The following is a 16477-nucleotide window of genomic DNA, read 5'->3' as shown; positions in this document are numbered from 1 at the left end:
GATATTTGGAAGCCCATAGAGGGCTTCCAAATATCACTTTGCCAATTCCACAAGAACTGTCTTAGCGAAAGGCTTCTTGAAGGGAAAGCTGTAACTCTGTGAGATGATTTCACAGAACACAAAGAAGTTTCTCAGAAAGCTTCTTTCTCTTCGTTATCGGAGGATATTCCCTTGGGCCCTATAGTCTGCAAAGGGATCCGAAATATCTGTTCTCAGATTCCACAGAAATAAGGCTAGCAAGGAGATCCACGACATACAGATGTAACTCTGTGAGATGAATTAACAGAACACTAAGCAGTTTCTCAGAAAGCTTCTTTCCAGATTTCATCTGAGGATATTTCCTTTTTCACCATAGCCCTCTATGGGCTTCCAAATATCACTTTGCCAATTCCACAATAACTCTCTTAGCGAAAGGCTTCTTGAGGGGAAAGCTGGAACTATGTGAGATGACTTCACAGAACCCGAAGAAGTTTCTCAGAAAGCTTCTTTCTCTTTGTTATCATAGGATATTTCCTTTGGCCCTATAGTCTTCACAGGGATTCGAAATATGTGTTCTCAGATTCCACTGAAATAAGGCTAGCAAAGAGATGCACGAAATACAGATGTAACTCTGTGAGATGAATTAACAGAACACAAAGCAGTTTCTCAGAAAGCTTCTTTCCAGATTTCATCTGAGGATATTTCCTTTTTCACCATAGCCCTCTATGGGCTTCCAGATATCACTTTGCGAATTCCACAAGAACTCTCTTAGCGAAAGGCTTCTTGAGGTGAAAGCTGTAACTCTGTGAGATGATTTCACAGAACCCGAAGAAGTTTCTCAGAAAGCTTCTTTCTCTTTGTTATTGGACGATATTTCCTTTGTTCCCCTAGTTTTCATGGGGATTCGAAATATCTGTTCTCACGCCACAGAAATAAGGCTAGAAAAGAGATCCACGAAATACAGATGTAACTCTGTGAGATGAATTAACAAAACACAAAGCAGTTTCTCAGAAAGCTTCTTTCCAGATTTCTTCGGAGAATATTTCCTTTTTCACCATAGACCTCTATGGGCTTCCAAATATCACTTTGCCAATTCGACAAAACTGTCTTAGCGAAAGGCTTCTTTACGGGAAGCTGTAACTCTGTGAGGTGATTTCACAGAACACAAAGAAGTTTCTCGGTGCTTCTTTCTCTTTGTTATCGGAGGATATTTCTTTGGGTCTCATAGTCTTCATAGGGATTCGAAATATCTGTTCTCAGATTCCACAGAAATAAGGCTAGCAAATAGTTCCACGAAATACAGATGCAACTCTGTGAGATGAATTACAGAAAAACTAAGCAGTTTCTCAGAAAGCTTCTTTCCAGGTTTCATCGGAGGATACTTTTCACCATAGCCTCTAAGGGCTTCCAAATATCACTTTGCCAATTCCACAAGAACTGTCTTCGGGAAGGCCTTTGAGGGGAAAGCTGTAACTCTGTGAGATGATTTCACAGAACACAAAGTAGTTTCAGACATCTTCTTTCTTTGTTATCGAGGATATTTTCTTTGGGTCTCTATAGTCGCCAAAGGGATAAGAAATATCTGTTCTCAGATTCCACAGAAATAAGGCTAGCAAAGAGTTCCACGAAATACAGATGTAACTCTGTATAACTCAACAGAACATTAAGCAGTTTCTCAGAAAAGCTTGTTTCCATATTTCAATCTGATGATATTTCCTTTTTCATCATAGCCCCTATGGGCTTCCAAATATCACTTGGCCACCCCACAGGAACTCTCTTAGCTTAAAGGCTTCTGAGGTGAAGCTGCAACTCTCTGAGATGATTTCACAGAACGCTGGGCTAGTTTCTCAGAGCTTTCTCTTTATTATCGAGGATATTTCCTTTGGCCCTCTATAGTCTTCATAGGATTCAAATGTCTGTTCTCAGATTCCACAGAAATAGTGCTACCAAAGAGATGGACAGCATAGATGTAACTGTATATTTGAATTAACAGAACACAAGCAGTTTCTCAGGAAGCTTCTCCTGTGCCTCCATCGAGCATATTTCCTTTTTCATAGACTCTCACGGGCTTCCAAATATCACTTTAACAATTACACAAGAACTGTCTTAGCTTAAAGGCTTTTTGAGGGGAAAGCTGTAACCTGTGAGATGATTTCACAGAACCCTAAGAGCTTCTCAGAAAGCTTTTTCTTTGTTATCGGAGGATATTTCTTTGGTCTCTATAGTCTTCATAGGGATTCAAAATATCTGTTCTCAGATTCCACAGAAATAAGGCTAGCAAAGAGATCCACGAAATACAGATGTAACACTCTGAGATGACTTCACAGAACACTAAGCAGTTTCTCAGAAAGCTTCTTCCAGATTTCCCCATCGGAGGATATTTTTCTACCTCATAGCTCTAAGGTTTCCAAATATCACTTTGCCCATTCCACAAGAACTGCCTTTGGGGAAGGGCTTCTGAGGGGAAAGCTGTAACTCTGTGAGATGATTTCTACAGAACACAAAGAAGTTTCCTAGACATCTTCTTTCTTTTGTTATCGAGGATATTTCTCGGCCCTAGCAGTCTTCGAAGGGATAAGATATATCTGTTCTCAGATTCCACAGAAATAAGGCTAGCAAAGAGATCCATAATTTAAATACAGATGTAACTCTGTGAGAGGAATTAACAGAACATTAAGCAGTTTCTCAGAAATCTTGTTTCAGATTTCATCTGACGCATATTTCCTTTTTCACCATAGCCCTCTATGGGCTTCCCAAATATCACTTTGCCAATTCCACAAGTGTCTCCACGGAAAGGCTCTGGAAGGGAAAGCTGTAACTCCTGAGATGATTACAACACAAAGCAGCCGCTTCTTCCAGATTTCATATGAGGATATTTCCTTTTTCACCGTGAGTCTCATGGCTTCAAAATATCGCCTTTGCCAATTCCACAAAACTGTCTTAGCGAAAGGCTTTGGAGGGGAAATAGGTAACTCTGTGAGATGATTTCACAGAACACAAAGAAGTTTTCAGAAAGCTTCTTTCTCTTGTTATTGGAGGATATATCCTTTGGCCCTTATAGTCTTCAAAGGGATCCAACATTCACTCTCAGATTCCACAGAAATAAGGCTAGCAAAGAGATCCACGAAATGCAGATATAACTCTGTGAGATGAATTAACAGAACACTAAGCAGTTTCTCAGAAAGCTTCTTTCCAGATTTCATGTCAGGATATTTCCTTTCACCATAGCCTTCTATGGGCTTCAAACATCAATTTGCTAATTCCACAAGAACTGTCTGAAGGAAAGGCTTCTTGAGGAAAGCTGTAACACTGTGAGATAATTTCACAGAACCCAATGAAGTTTCTCAGAAAGCTTTTCTTCCTTATCGGAGGATAGTCCCTTTGTCCCTATAGTCTTCAGAAGGGATCCGAAATATCTGTTCTACGATTCCACAGAAATAAGTCTAGCAAAGAGATCCTCGAAATACAGATGTAACTCTGTGAGATGAATCTAATAGAACACTAAGCAGTTTCTCAGAAGTTTTTCCAGATTTCATCGAGGATATTTCTTTTTCACCATAGCCCTATGGACTTCCAAATATCACTGCAACTTCCACAAGAACTATCTTAGCGAAAGGCTTCTTTGAGGGAAGCAACTCTGTGAGGTGATTTCACAGAACTCAAAGAAGTTTCCAAGACATCTCTTTCTCTTATATCGCAGGATATTTCCTTTGGCCCTATAGTCTTCTGTGAGGGATCCAAATACCTCAGATCCACAGAAATAAGGTCAAAAGAGATCCATGAAATACAGATGTAACTCTGTGAGATGAATTAACAGAACACCAAGCAGTTGCTTAGAAAGCTTCTTTTCCAGATTTCCATCTGAGGATATTTCTCTTTTCCACCATAGCCCTATGGGCTTTCCCAACAATTTCGCCACCCACAAGAACTGTCTGTTAAAGGCTTCAAGAGAGGGGAATGTTGTAACTCTGTGAGATGATTTCACAGAACCCAAAGGTTTTGCAAAAGCTTTTCTTTGTTATCAGTGGATATTCCTTTGGCCCTATAGTCTGTAAAGGGATCCAACATCTGTTCTCAGATTCCACAGAAATAAGGCTAGCAAAGGGATCCACGAAATACAGACATGTAACTCTGTGAGATGAACTTAGAGAACACAAAAGAGTTTCCCAGAAAGCTTCTTTTTCCGATTTCATGTGAGGATATTTCCTTTTCACCATAGCCCCTAGGGGTTCAAAACATCAATTTTACAATTCCACAAGAACTGGCTTAGCTTAAAGGCTTGTGGGGAAAGCTGTAACACTGTGAGATGATTTCACAGAACACAAGGAAGTTTCTCAGAAAGTTTCTTTTCTCTTTGTTATCGGAGGATACTTTGGCCCTATAGTCTCTCAAAGGGATCCAACATCTGCTCTCAGACTCCACAGAAAGAAGACTAGCAAAGAGAGATCCACGAAATACAGATGTAACTCTGTTGAGATGAATTAACAGAACACTAAGCAGTGCTTCTCAGAAAGCTTCTTTCCAGATTTCTCATCTGAGGATATTTCCTTTTTTCAGCCTAGCCCTCTATGGGCTTCCAAATATCACTTCTGCCAACCACAAGAAACTGCCTGAATGCGCTCTGTGGGAAAGCCGTGAACTCGGTGGAGATGATTTCACAGAACACAAAGAAGTTTCAGAAAGTTTTTCTTTATTATTGAGGACATTTCCTTTGGACCTATAGTCTTCAAAGGGATCCAAATATCTGTTCTCAGATTCCACAGAATTGTGCTAGCAGAGATATCTCACGACATACAGATGTAACTCTGTGACATGAATTACCACCACTAAACAGTTTCTCAGAAAGCTTCTTTTCCAGATTCTCATTTGATGATATTTCTTTTTCAATCAGAGTCTCTATTGGCTCAATTTCATTTTTACAATTCCACAAGAACTCTCTTAATGAAAGTCTTCTTGAGGGGAAAGTTGTAACTCTGTGAGATGATTGCAGAACACAAAGTAGTTTCTCAGAAATCGTCTTTTCTCTTTGTTATCGGAGGATATTTCCTTTGGCCCTATAGACTTCAAAGGATCCAAATATCTGTTCTCAGATTCCAGAAATAAGGCTAGAAAAGAGATCCAAGAAATACAGATATAACTCCGTGAGATGAATTAACGGAACACTAAGCAGTTTCAGAAAGCTTCTTTCCAGATTTCCATCGGGTGGACATTCTTTTTCACCATAGCCCTCTGTGGCTGCTAGATATCACTATGCCAATTCCACAAGGACTGTCTTAGCTAAAGGTTTTTGAGTTGAAAGCTGTAAATCTGTGAGATGATTTCATGTAAACACGGCAGTTTCAGAAAGCTTTTCTTTGTTATCGGAGGATATTTCCTTTGGCCCTATAGTTCCCAAGAGATCAGAAATGTCTGTTCTCAGATTCCACAGAAATAAGGCTAGCAAAGACATCCACGAAATATAGATGTAATTCTGTGAGATGAATTAACAGAACACTAAGCAGTTTCTCTGAAAAGCTTTCCAGATTTCATCTGGAGGATATTTCCTTTTTTCACCATAGCCTCTATGGGTTTCAAATGTCACTTTTAAGCAATCTCCACAAGAACTGTCTTAGCAAAAGGCTTCCTGTGGGGAAAGCTGTAACTCTGTGATGATTTCACAGAACACAGCAAAGAAGTTTCTTGTGCTTTCTCTTTGTTATCAGAGGATATTTTGGCCTTATAGTCTTCAAAGGGATCCTAAATATCTGCTCTCTCAGATTCCACAGAAAGGCGCTAGCAAAGAGATCCACGGAACACACATGTAACTCTGTGAGATGAATTAACAGAACACTAAGCAGTTTCTCAGAAAGCTTCTTTTCCACATTTCCATCAGAGGATATTTCCTTTTTTCACCATAGTCTCTATGGGCTTCCAAATATTACTTTGCCAATTCCACAACAACTGTCTTACGTAAAGGCTTCTTTGAGGGGAAAGCTGTAACACTGTGAGGTGATTTCATTATGAACACAAAGAAGTTTCTCAGAAAGCTTCTTTTCTCTTTACATCGGAGTATATTTCCTTGGACTGGTGTCTTCTTGTAGCGATCCGAACATCTGTTCAGAATCCACAGAAATAAGGCTAGCAAACAGATTCACGAAATATAGATGTAACTCTGTATGGAAGCCACACATCATGCATAGTTTCTCAGAAATCTTCTTCCAGATTTCATCTGAGGATATTTTTCACTTATAGCTCCTATGGGCTTCTAATACCAATTCCACAAGAACTGTCTTGTTAGATAGGCTTGAGGGGAAAGCTGTAATCCTGTGAGATGATTTCACAGAACACAAAGAAGCTCGTTTTCTTTTTGTTATATCGGATATATTTCGGGTCTATAGTCTTCAAAGGGATCCTCAACACTGTTCTCAGATTCCACAGAGTCAAGACTAGCAAGACATCCACGAAATACAGATGTAACTCTGTGAGATGAATTAACAGAACACTAAGCAGTTTCTCAGAGAGGATCTTTCCAGACGGATCTGAGGATATTTACTTTTTCCGATACCTCTTAAGGCTTCCAAATATCACTTTGCCACCACAAGAACTGTCTCAGCGAAAAGGCTTTCTTGAGGGAAAGCTGTAACAGTGTGAGATGATTTCACAAGGAACAAAGAAGTCAGAAAGCTTTTCTCTTTTGTTAATGAGTATATTTCCTTTTTAGCCCTATAGTCTTCAAAGGATCCAAACATCTGTTCTCAGATTCCATAGAAATAAGACTAGCAAAGAGATCCACCTAAAGGCATGTAACTCTGTGAGATGAATTAACAGAACACTAAGTAGTTTCTCAGAAAGCTTTTCCAGAATCATCTGAGGATATTTCCTTTTTTTTCACCATAGTTCTCTATGGGCTTCCAAATATCACTTTGCAAATTCCATAAGAACTGTCTTAGCTATGAAAGGCTTCTAGAGGAAAGCAACACTGTGAGATGATTTCACAGAACACAAGAAGTTTCTAGAAATCTTCTTCTCTTTGTTATCGGAGGATATTTCCTCGGCCCTAGTCTTCAAAGGATCCAGCATCTGTTCTCAGATTCCACAGAAAGAAGACTAGCAAAGAGATCCAGGAAATAGCAGATGTAACTCAAGTTGAGATGAATTAACAGAACACTAAGCAGTTTCTCAGAAAGCTTCTTTTTCCAGATTTCATCTGAGGATATTTCCTTTTCACCATATAGCCCTATGGGCTTCCAAATATCACTTTGCCAATCCTACAACAACGCCTTGTTTAAAGACTTTGAGGGGAAAGCTGTAACTCTGTGAGATGGATTTCATGAACAGCTTCTCAGAAAGCTTCTTTCTCTTGTTATCCGGAGGATATTTCTCTGGCCCATAGGTCTTCAAAGGATCCAAATACCTGTTCCCTCAGATTCCAGCAGAAATAAGTAAGCAGTAAAGAGATCCAAGTAAATACAGATAACTCTGTGAGATGAATTAACAGAACACTGGGCAGTTTCTCAGAAACTTTTTTCCAGATTTCATCTATGGATATTTTTTCACCATAGCCTCTATGGGCTTCCAAACATCACTTGCCAATTCCACACAAGAATCTGAAGGAAAGGCTTCTTGAGGGGGAAGCTGTAGCCTTGTGAGATGATTTCCCCAGAGAAAACACGAGGAAGCTTCGGTGAAAACTTCTTTCTCTTGTTATCGATGATATTTCCTTTGGCCATAGTCTCAAAGGGTTCAGAACATCTGCTCTCAGATTCCACAGAAATAAGGCTAGCAGCACATCCACGAAATACGGATGTAATTCTGTGAGATGAATTAACAGAACACTAAGCAGTTTCTCAGAAAGCTTCTTTCCAGATTTCATCGGAGGATATTTTTCAATTTAGCCCCGTGGGTTTCAACACGCTTAAGCACCCCACAAGAACTGTCTTAGCTTAAAGGCTTCTTGAGGGGAAAGCTGTAACTTTGTGAGATGGTTTCACAGAACACAAAGAAGTTTCTCAGAAAGCTTCTTTGTTGTCGGAGGATATTTCCTTTGGGTCTCTATAGTCTTCAAAGGATCCAAATATCTGTTCTCAGATGGAAAGAAGCGCTGGCAAAGAGATGCACGAAATACTGATGTAACTTCTGTGAGTGGAAGTCATACATCACAGAGCAGTTTCTCAGAAAGCTTTTCCAGATTTCATCCAGGATATTTCCTTTTTTCACTATGGCCTCTATGGGCTTCCAAATATCACTGCCAGTTCCACGAACTCTCTTAACGATAGGCTTCTTTGAGGTAAAGCTAAAAATCGTGAGATGATTTCACAGAATACAGCAGTTTCTCAGAAAGTTTCTTTCTCTTTTGTTATCGGAGGATATTCCTTTGGCCCAGTTTCTTTAAAGGGATCCCAAAACATCTGTTCCCCGATTCCATGAAATAAGGCTAGCAAAGAGATCCAGGAAATACTCCATGTAACTCTGTGAGATGAATTTCACAGAACACTAAGCAGTTTCTGTGAAGCTTCTTTTCCAGATTTCATCTATATTTCACCATAGCCCTCACGGCTCAAATATCACTTTGCCAATTCCATAAGACTTGTCTTATAGAAAGGCTTCTTAGGGGAAAGCTTTCGTAACTCTAAGTGAGATGCTTTTAAAAGAACACAAGAGAGTTTCTCAGAAAGCTTCTTTGTTATCGGAGGATATTTCCTTTGGCCCTATAGTCTTCAAGGAGATCCGAAATATCTCTTCTCAGATTCCACAGAAAATAAGGCTAGCAAAGAGATCCACGAAATACAGATGTAACTCTGTGAGATGAATTAACAGAATACTGTAAGCAGTTTCTCAGAAAGTTTTCCAGATCATCTGAGGATATTTCTTTTCAACATAGCCTCTATGGCTTCCCAAATATCACTTGCTAATTCCACAAGAACTGACTTAGCGACAGGATTCTAAGAGGAAAGCTGTAAAACTGTGAGATGATTTCATTAGAACACAAGGAAGTTTCTCGTTCCTTTGTTATCGCGAGGATATTTCCTTTGGCCCTATAGTCTTGAAAAGGGATCCAAATATCTGTTCTCCGGATTCCACAGAAATAAGGCCAATATCAAAGAGATGCACGGAACACACATGTAAGTCTGTGAGATGAATTGTTGAAATACTCAGCAAAGCCAGAAAGCTTCTTTCCAGATTTCATCTGAGGATACTTTTCACCATAGCCCGCTATGGGGCTTCAAATATCACACCAAGAACTGGCTCATCGAAGGTTTTGAGGGGAAAGCTGTAACTCTGTGAGATGATTTCCAGAACACAAGGAAGTTTCTGGTGAAAGCTTTCTTTTCTCTTTGTGAGCATATCGGAGGATATTTCCTTTGGCCCTATAGTCTTCAAAGGATCCTCAAAGATACTTTCTGATTCACAGAAATATAAGCAAAGATATCCACGGAAACATATGTAACTCTGTGAGATGAATTAAAACACTAAGTAAGCCAGAAAGCTTCTTTTCCAGATTTCCATCGAGGATATTTCCTTTTCACCATACCCCTACGGCTTCCATATAATACTTCTGCCAATTCCACAAGGAACTTTGGCGAAAGGCTTTATGAAAGCTGTAACTCTGTGAGATGATTTCACAGAACCCAAAGAAGTTTCTCAGAAAGCTTCTTTTCTCTTTTTTTTTAATCGAGACATTTTCTTTGGCTCTATAGCCTCTATAGGGATTGGAAATATCTGTTCTCAGATTCCAAAGAAATAAGGCTAGCAAAGAGATCCACTTAAATACAGATATACCTCTGTGAGATGAATTAACCTAACACTAAGCAGTTTCTCAGAAAGTTTTGCAGATTTCATCTGAGGATATTTCTTTTCACCACAACCCTCTATGTGCTTCCATGTATCACTTCATAATTCCAACCCCTTAGCTAAAGGCTTGAGGCAAAACAGTAAGTCTGTTAGATGATTTCCACAGAACACAAAGAAGTTTCTCAGAAAGCTACTTTCTCTTCTCGCTATCGGAGGATATTTCCCTTTGGCCCCTATAGTCTTCAAAGGATCCGGCATCTGTTCTCAGACTTCCAGAAATAATGCTAGTACAGTGAGATCCACTTAAATACAGATGTAACTGCGGGATGAAATTTAACGGAATACTAAGCAGTCGAAAGCTTCTTTCCATATTTCCATCCGAGGATATTCTTTTTCACCATAGCCCTATGGGTTTCCAAATATCACTTTACAATTCCACAAGAACTGTCTTAGCGAAGGCTTCTTTGAGGGGAAAGCTGTAACTCTGTGAGATGATTTCACAGAACACAAAGAAGTTACTCAGAAAACTTTTCTTCGTTATCAGAGGATATTTTCTTTGGCCCCATAGTCTCAAAGGGATCCAAGTGTGTTCTGATTCCACTGAAATAAGGCTAGCAAAGAGATCCACGAAATACCGATGTAACACTTTCAGATAAATTAAAAGAACACTAAACCGTTTCCCAGAAAGCTTCTTTCCAGATTTCATCGGAGGATATTTCCTTTTTCACCCGAGCAGTCTAAGGGCTTCCAAATATCACTTTGCCAATTCCACAAGTACTATCTTAGCGAAAGGCTTCTGGAGGGGAAATTTGTAACTCTGTGAAATGATTTCACAGAACACAAAGAAGTTTCTGAGAAAGGTTCTTTCTCTTTGTTATCGGAGGATATTTCCTTTGGCCCTATAGTCTTCAATGGGATCCGAAATATCTGTTCTCAGATTCCACAAAAATAAGGCTAGCAAAGAGAGACACGAAATACAGATGTAACTCTGTGAGATGAATTAACAGAACACAAAGAAGTTGCTCAAAACGCTTCTTTCTCTTTGTTATCGGAGGATATTTCCTTTGGTCCTATAGTCTTCATAGGGATTCGATATATCTGTTCTCAGATTCCACAGAAATAATGCTAGCAAAGAGATCCACGAAGTACAGATGTAACTCTGTGAGATGAATTAACAGAACACTAAGCAGTTTCTCAGAAAACTTCTTTACAGGTTTCATGGGAGGATATTTCCTTTTTCACCATAGCCCTCTATGGGCTTCCAAATATCACTTTGCCAATTCCACAAGAACTGTCTTAGTGAAAGGCTTCTTGAGGGGAAAGCTGTATCTCTGTGAGATGATTTCACAGAACACAAAGAAGTTGCTCAAAAAGCTTCTTTCTCTTTGTTATCGGAGGATATTTCCTTTCGCCCTATAGTCTTCATAGGGATTCGAAATATCTGTTCTCAGAATCCACAGAAATAATGCTAGCAAAGAGATCCACATAATACAGATGTAATTCTGTGAGATGAATTAACAGAACACCAAGCAGTTTCTCAGAAAGCTTCTTTCCAGGTTTCAACGGAGGATATTTCCTTTTTCACCATAGCCCTCTATGGGCTTCCAGATATCACTTTGCCAATTCCACAAGAACTCTCTTAGCGAAAGGCTTCTTGAGGAGAAAGCTGTAACTCTGTGAGATGGCCCTCATAGACTTCATAGGATCTCAAATGTCTGTTCTCAGACTCCACATGAAATGAGGGTAGCAAAGAGATCCAAGGAAATACAGATGTAACTCTGTGAGATAAATTAACAGAACACTGGGCAAGCTTCTCAGAGTTTTCTCCAGATTTCCATCTGAGGATATTTCCTTGACCACATAGCCCCTCTATGGCTTCCCAGATATCACTTTGCCAATTCCACAAGAACTCTCTTAGCGAAAGGCTTCTTTGAGGGGAAAAGCTGTAACTTTGTGAGATGATTTCACAGAACTGGAAGATGTTTCTCAGAAAGCTTCTTTTCTCTCATGGGAGAGGCTATTTCCTACTGGCCCTATAGTCTTCAAAGGGATCCGAAATATCTGTTCTCAGATTCCACAGAGCCAAGGCTTGCAAAGAAATCCACGAAATACAGATGTAACTCTGTGAGATGAATTAACAGAACACTAAGCAGTTCTCAGAAAGCTTCTTCCAGGTTTCCATCGGAGGATATTTTCACCGTAGCCTTCTATGGGCTTCCAAATATCACTTGTCAATTCCACAAGAACTGTCTTAGTGAAAGGCTTCTTGAGGGGAAAGCTGTAACTCTGTGAGATGATTTCACAGAACTCAAAGAAGTTGCTCAAAAAGCTTCTTTTCTCTTTGTTGTTGGAGGATATTTCCTTTGGCCCTATAGTTCTCATAGGGATTCGGAATATCTGTTCTCAGATTCCACAGAAATAATGATAGCAAAGAGATCCACGAAATACAGAGATGTGTAACTCTGTGATGAATTAACAGAATATTTAGCAGTTTCTCAGAAAGCTTTTTCCAGATTTCATCGGAAGGTACTTTTTCACCATAGCCCTCTATGGGCTTCCAAATATCACTTGCCAATTCCACAAGAACTCTTAGCGAAAGGCTTCTTCAGGGGAAAGCTGTAACTGTGTGAGATTATTTCACAGAACCCAAAGAAGTTTCTCAGAGCTTCTTTTCTTCGTTATCGGAGGATATTCCCTTTGGCCCTATAGTCTTCAAAGGGATCCCAAATATCTGTTCTCCGGGATCCCACAGAAATAAGGATAGCAAAGAGATCCATAATGAAATACAGATGTAACTCTGTGAGATGAATTAACAGAACACTAAGCAGTTTCTCAGGAAAGCTTCTTTCCAGGTTTCATCGGAGGACATTTCCTTTTCACCATAGCCTTCTATGGGCTTCCCAAACATCACTTTGCCAATCTTGACAAGAATGTCTTAGCGAAAGGCTTGAGGAGAAAGCTGTAAATCTGTGAGATGATTTCACAGAACACAAGGAAGTGCTCAGAAAGCTTCTCTTTGTTATTGGAGGATATTTCCTTTGGCCCTATAGTCTTCAAAGGATCCAAATGTCTTTTTCTCAGATTCCACAGAAATAAGGTTAGCAAAGAGATCCGCGAATACAGATGTAACTCTGTCAGATAAATTAACAGAACACAAGCAGTTTCTCAGAAAGCTTCTCTTTTCTTCCAGATTTCCCATCTGAGGATATTTTTCACCATAGCCCTCATCGGCTTCCAGATATCAATTTGCTTAATTCCACAAGAACTCTTAGCGAAAGGCTTGAGGGAAAGCTGCAACAGGACTTGATTACAGAACTGGAAGAAGTTTTCTCAGAAAGCTTCTTTCTTTGTTATCGAGGATAATTCCTTTGGCCCTATAGTCTTCTATAGGGATCCAAATGTCAGTTCTCAGATTCCACAGAAATAAAGCCAGCAAAGAGATCCACGAAATACAGATGTAAGTCTGTGAGATGAATTAACAGAACACTAAGCAGTTTCTCAGAAAGCTTCTATCCAGATTTCATCGGAGGATATTTCCTTTTTTCAACATAGCACTCTATGGGCTTCCAGATATCACATTGCCAATTCCATGGTAGCTAGGAACTGTCTTGGCTTAAAAGGCTTCCTTGAGGAAAGCTGTAACTCTGGTGAGATGATTTCACAGAATCTGAAGAAGTTTCTCAGAAAGCTTCTTTCTCTTTGATATTGAGGATATTTCCCTTTGGCCCTATAGTTTCTAGGGACTGGTATTCGTTCTCAGATTCCACAGAAATAAGACTAGCAAAGAGGTCCACGAAATACAGATGTAACTCTGTGAGATGAATTAGCAGAACACTGGGCAGTTTCTGTGGTTTTCCAGGTTTCAACGGAGGATATTTCCTTTTTCAGCTAGCCCTCTATGGGCTTCCCAAAGATCACTTTGCCAATTCGACAAAACTGTCTTAGTGAAAGGCTTCTTGAGGGAAGCGGGTAACTTGTGAGATGGATTTCACAGAACTCGAAGAAGTTTCCTAGAAAGCTTTTCTTGTTATCGGATCTATATTTCCTTTGGCCTCTATAGTCTCTCATAGGGATTCGAAATATCTGTTCTGAGATTCCACAGAAATATGGGTAGCAAAGATCCACGAAATACAGATGTAAGTCTGTGAGATAAATTCAACAGAACACTAAGCAGTTTCTCAGGAAGCTTCTTTGTAGATTCTTCATCTGAGGATATTTCCTTTTCACCATAGTCCTCTATGGGCTTCCCAGATATCACTTTGCCAATACCAGAAGAACTCTTAGCGAAAGGCTTCTTGAGGGGAAAGCTGTAACTCTGTGAGATGATTTCACAGAACCCGAAGAAGTTTCTCAGAAAGCATCTTTCTCTTTGATATCGAGGATATTTCCTTTGGCCCTCTATTGTCTTCATAGGGATCCGGAAATCTGTTTTCAGATCTCCATACAGAAATAAGGCTAGTACAGAGATCCAGAAATACAAAGATATAACTCTCTGAGATGAATTAACAGAACACTAAGCAGTTTCTCAGAAAGCTTCTTTCCGTGGCTCATCGAGGACATTTTTCACAATAGCCCTCTGTGGGCTTCCAAACATCACTTTGCCAGTACGAAAAGAACTGTCTTTAGCGAAAGGCTTTGAGGAGAAAGCTGTAACTCTGTGAGATGATTTCACAGAACACAAAGAAGTTGCTCAAAAGCTTCTTTCTCTTTTGTTATTTTGAGGATATTTCCTTTGGTCTCTATAGTTCTATAGGGATTCGATATCTTTCTCAGATTCCACAGAAATAAGGCTAGCAAAGCAGATAGACGAAGTAGATGTAAATACAGTGAGATGAATTAACAGAACACTAAGCAGTTTCTCAGAAAGCTTCTTTCTAGGTTACATCGGAGCATATTTTACACCACAGCCCTCTATGGCTTCAAATATCACTTTGCCCATTCCACTAGGACTGTCTTAAGCGAAAGGCTTATTGAGGAAAGCTGTAACTCTGTGAAAATGATTTCACAGAACACAAAGAACTTTCTCACGGGAAGCTTTTCTCTTTGTTATCGGAGGATATTTCCTTTGGCCCCATAGTCTTCAAAGGACTGAAATATCTGTTCTCAGATTGCACAGAGATAATGCTGGCAAAGAGATCTCACGAAATACAGATGTAACTCTGTGGAGTTGAATTAATAGGAACACTAAGCAGTTTCTCAGAAAGCTTCTTCCAGGTTTCATTGAGGATGCTTCTTTTTCTACCTCATAGCCCTCTATGGCTTCTAAATATCACTTTTGCCAATTCGACAAGAACTATCTTAGCGAAAAGGCTTGAGGTGAAAGCTGTAACTCTGTGAGATGATTTCTACAGAACCCGAAGAAGTTTATCAAAACCTTTCTTTCTTTGTTATCGGAGGATATCTCCGGCCCTATAGTCTTCAAAGGATCCGAATATCTGTTCTCAGATTACACAGAAATAACGCTAGCAAAGAGATCCACGAAATACAGATGTAACTCTGTGACATGAATTAACAGAACACTAAGCAGTCTCTCAGAAAGCCTCTTTCCAGATTTACTGAGGATATTTCCTTTTTCACCGCATTCTAAGTGGGCTTCCAAATATCATAGTACCCACCAAACTGTCTTAGTGAAAGACTTTGAGGGGAGCTGTAACTCTGTGATGATTTCACAGAACACAAAGCAGTTTCTTAGAAAGCTTCTTTCTCTTTGTTATCGGAGGATATTTCCTTTGGCCTATAGTCTTCAAAGGGATCCGAAATATCTGTTCTCAGATTCCACAGAAATAAGGCTAGCAAAGAGATCCACGAAATACAGATATAACCCTCGAGATGAATTAACAGAACACTGGAGCAATTTCTCAGAACCTTCTTTCCAAGTTTCATCGAGCATATTTCCTTTTCACCATAGCCTTCTATGGCTTCCCAAATATCACTTTGCTAATTCCACAAGAACTGTCTTAGTGAAAGGCTTCTTGAGGGGGAAAGCTGTAACTCTGTGAGATGATTTCACAGAACACAAAGAAGTTGCCTGGCCAGCTTCTTCTCTTTGGTTATTGGAGGATATTTCCTTGGACCTATAGTCTTCTTATAGGATTCGAATATCTGTTCCTCAGATTCCACAGAAATAATGGCGGCAAAGAGATCCACGAAATACAGATGTAACTCTGTGAGATGAATTAACAGAACATTCAAGCAGTTTCTCAGAAAGTTTCTCCAGATTTCATCGGAGGATATTTCCTTTTTCATACAGTCCCTCATGGCTTCCAGATATCACTTTGCCAATTCCACAAGAACTCTCTTAGCGAAAGGCTTTGAGGGAAAGCTGCAACTCTGTGAGATGGCCCTATAGTCTTCAAAGGGATCCGAAATATCTTTTCTCAGATTCCACAGAAATAAGGCTAGCAAAGAGATCCACGAAATACAGATGTAACTCTGTGAGATAAATTAACAGAACACTAAGCAGTTTCTCAGAAAGCTTCTTTCCAGATTTCATCTGAGGATATTTCCTTTTTCACCATAGCCCTCTATGGGCTTCCAGATATCACTTTGCGAATTCCACAAGAACTGTCTTAGCGAAAGGCTTCTTGAGGGAAAAGCTGTAACATTGTGAGATGATTTCACAGAACTGGAAGAAGTTTCTCAGAAAGCTTCTTTCTCTTTGTTATCGGAGGATAATTCCTTTGGCCCTATGGTCTTCATAGGGATCCGAAATATCAGTTCTCAGATT

At 39.6% G+C, this 16477-nt stretch overlaps 1 pseudogene; it reads right to left on the bottom strand.

Moving 5' to 3' along the window:
- Nucleotides 1–336: 336 nt before the first annotated feature.
- On the bottom strand, nt 337–16395 carry LOC116272653 (annotated as a pseudogene).
- Between the last annotated feature and the right edge of the window lie 82 nt (nt 16396–16477).

The sequence above is a fragment of the Papio anubis genome, unplaced genomic scaffold (assembly GCF_008728515.1).
Source record: "Papio anubis isolate 15944 unplaced genomic scaffold, Panubis1.0 scaffold1454, whole genome shotgun sequence".
Taxonomy (NCBI): Eukaryota; Metazoa; Chordata; class Mammalia; order Primates; family Cercopithecidae; genus Papio; species Papio anubis.
Note: the sequence above shows the minus strand (reverse complement) of the source record. Positions and strands in the feature narration are given on the sequence as shown.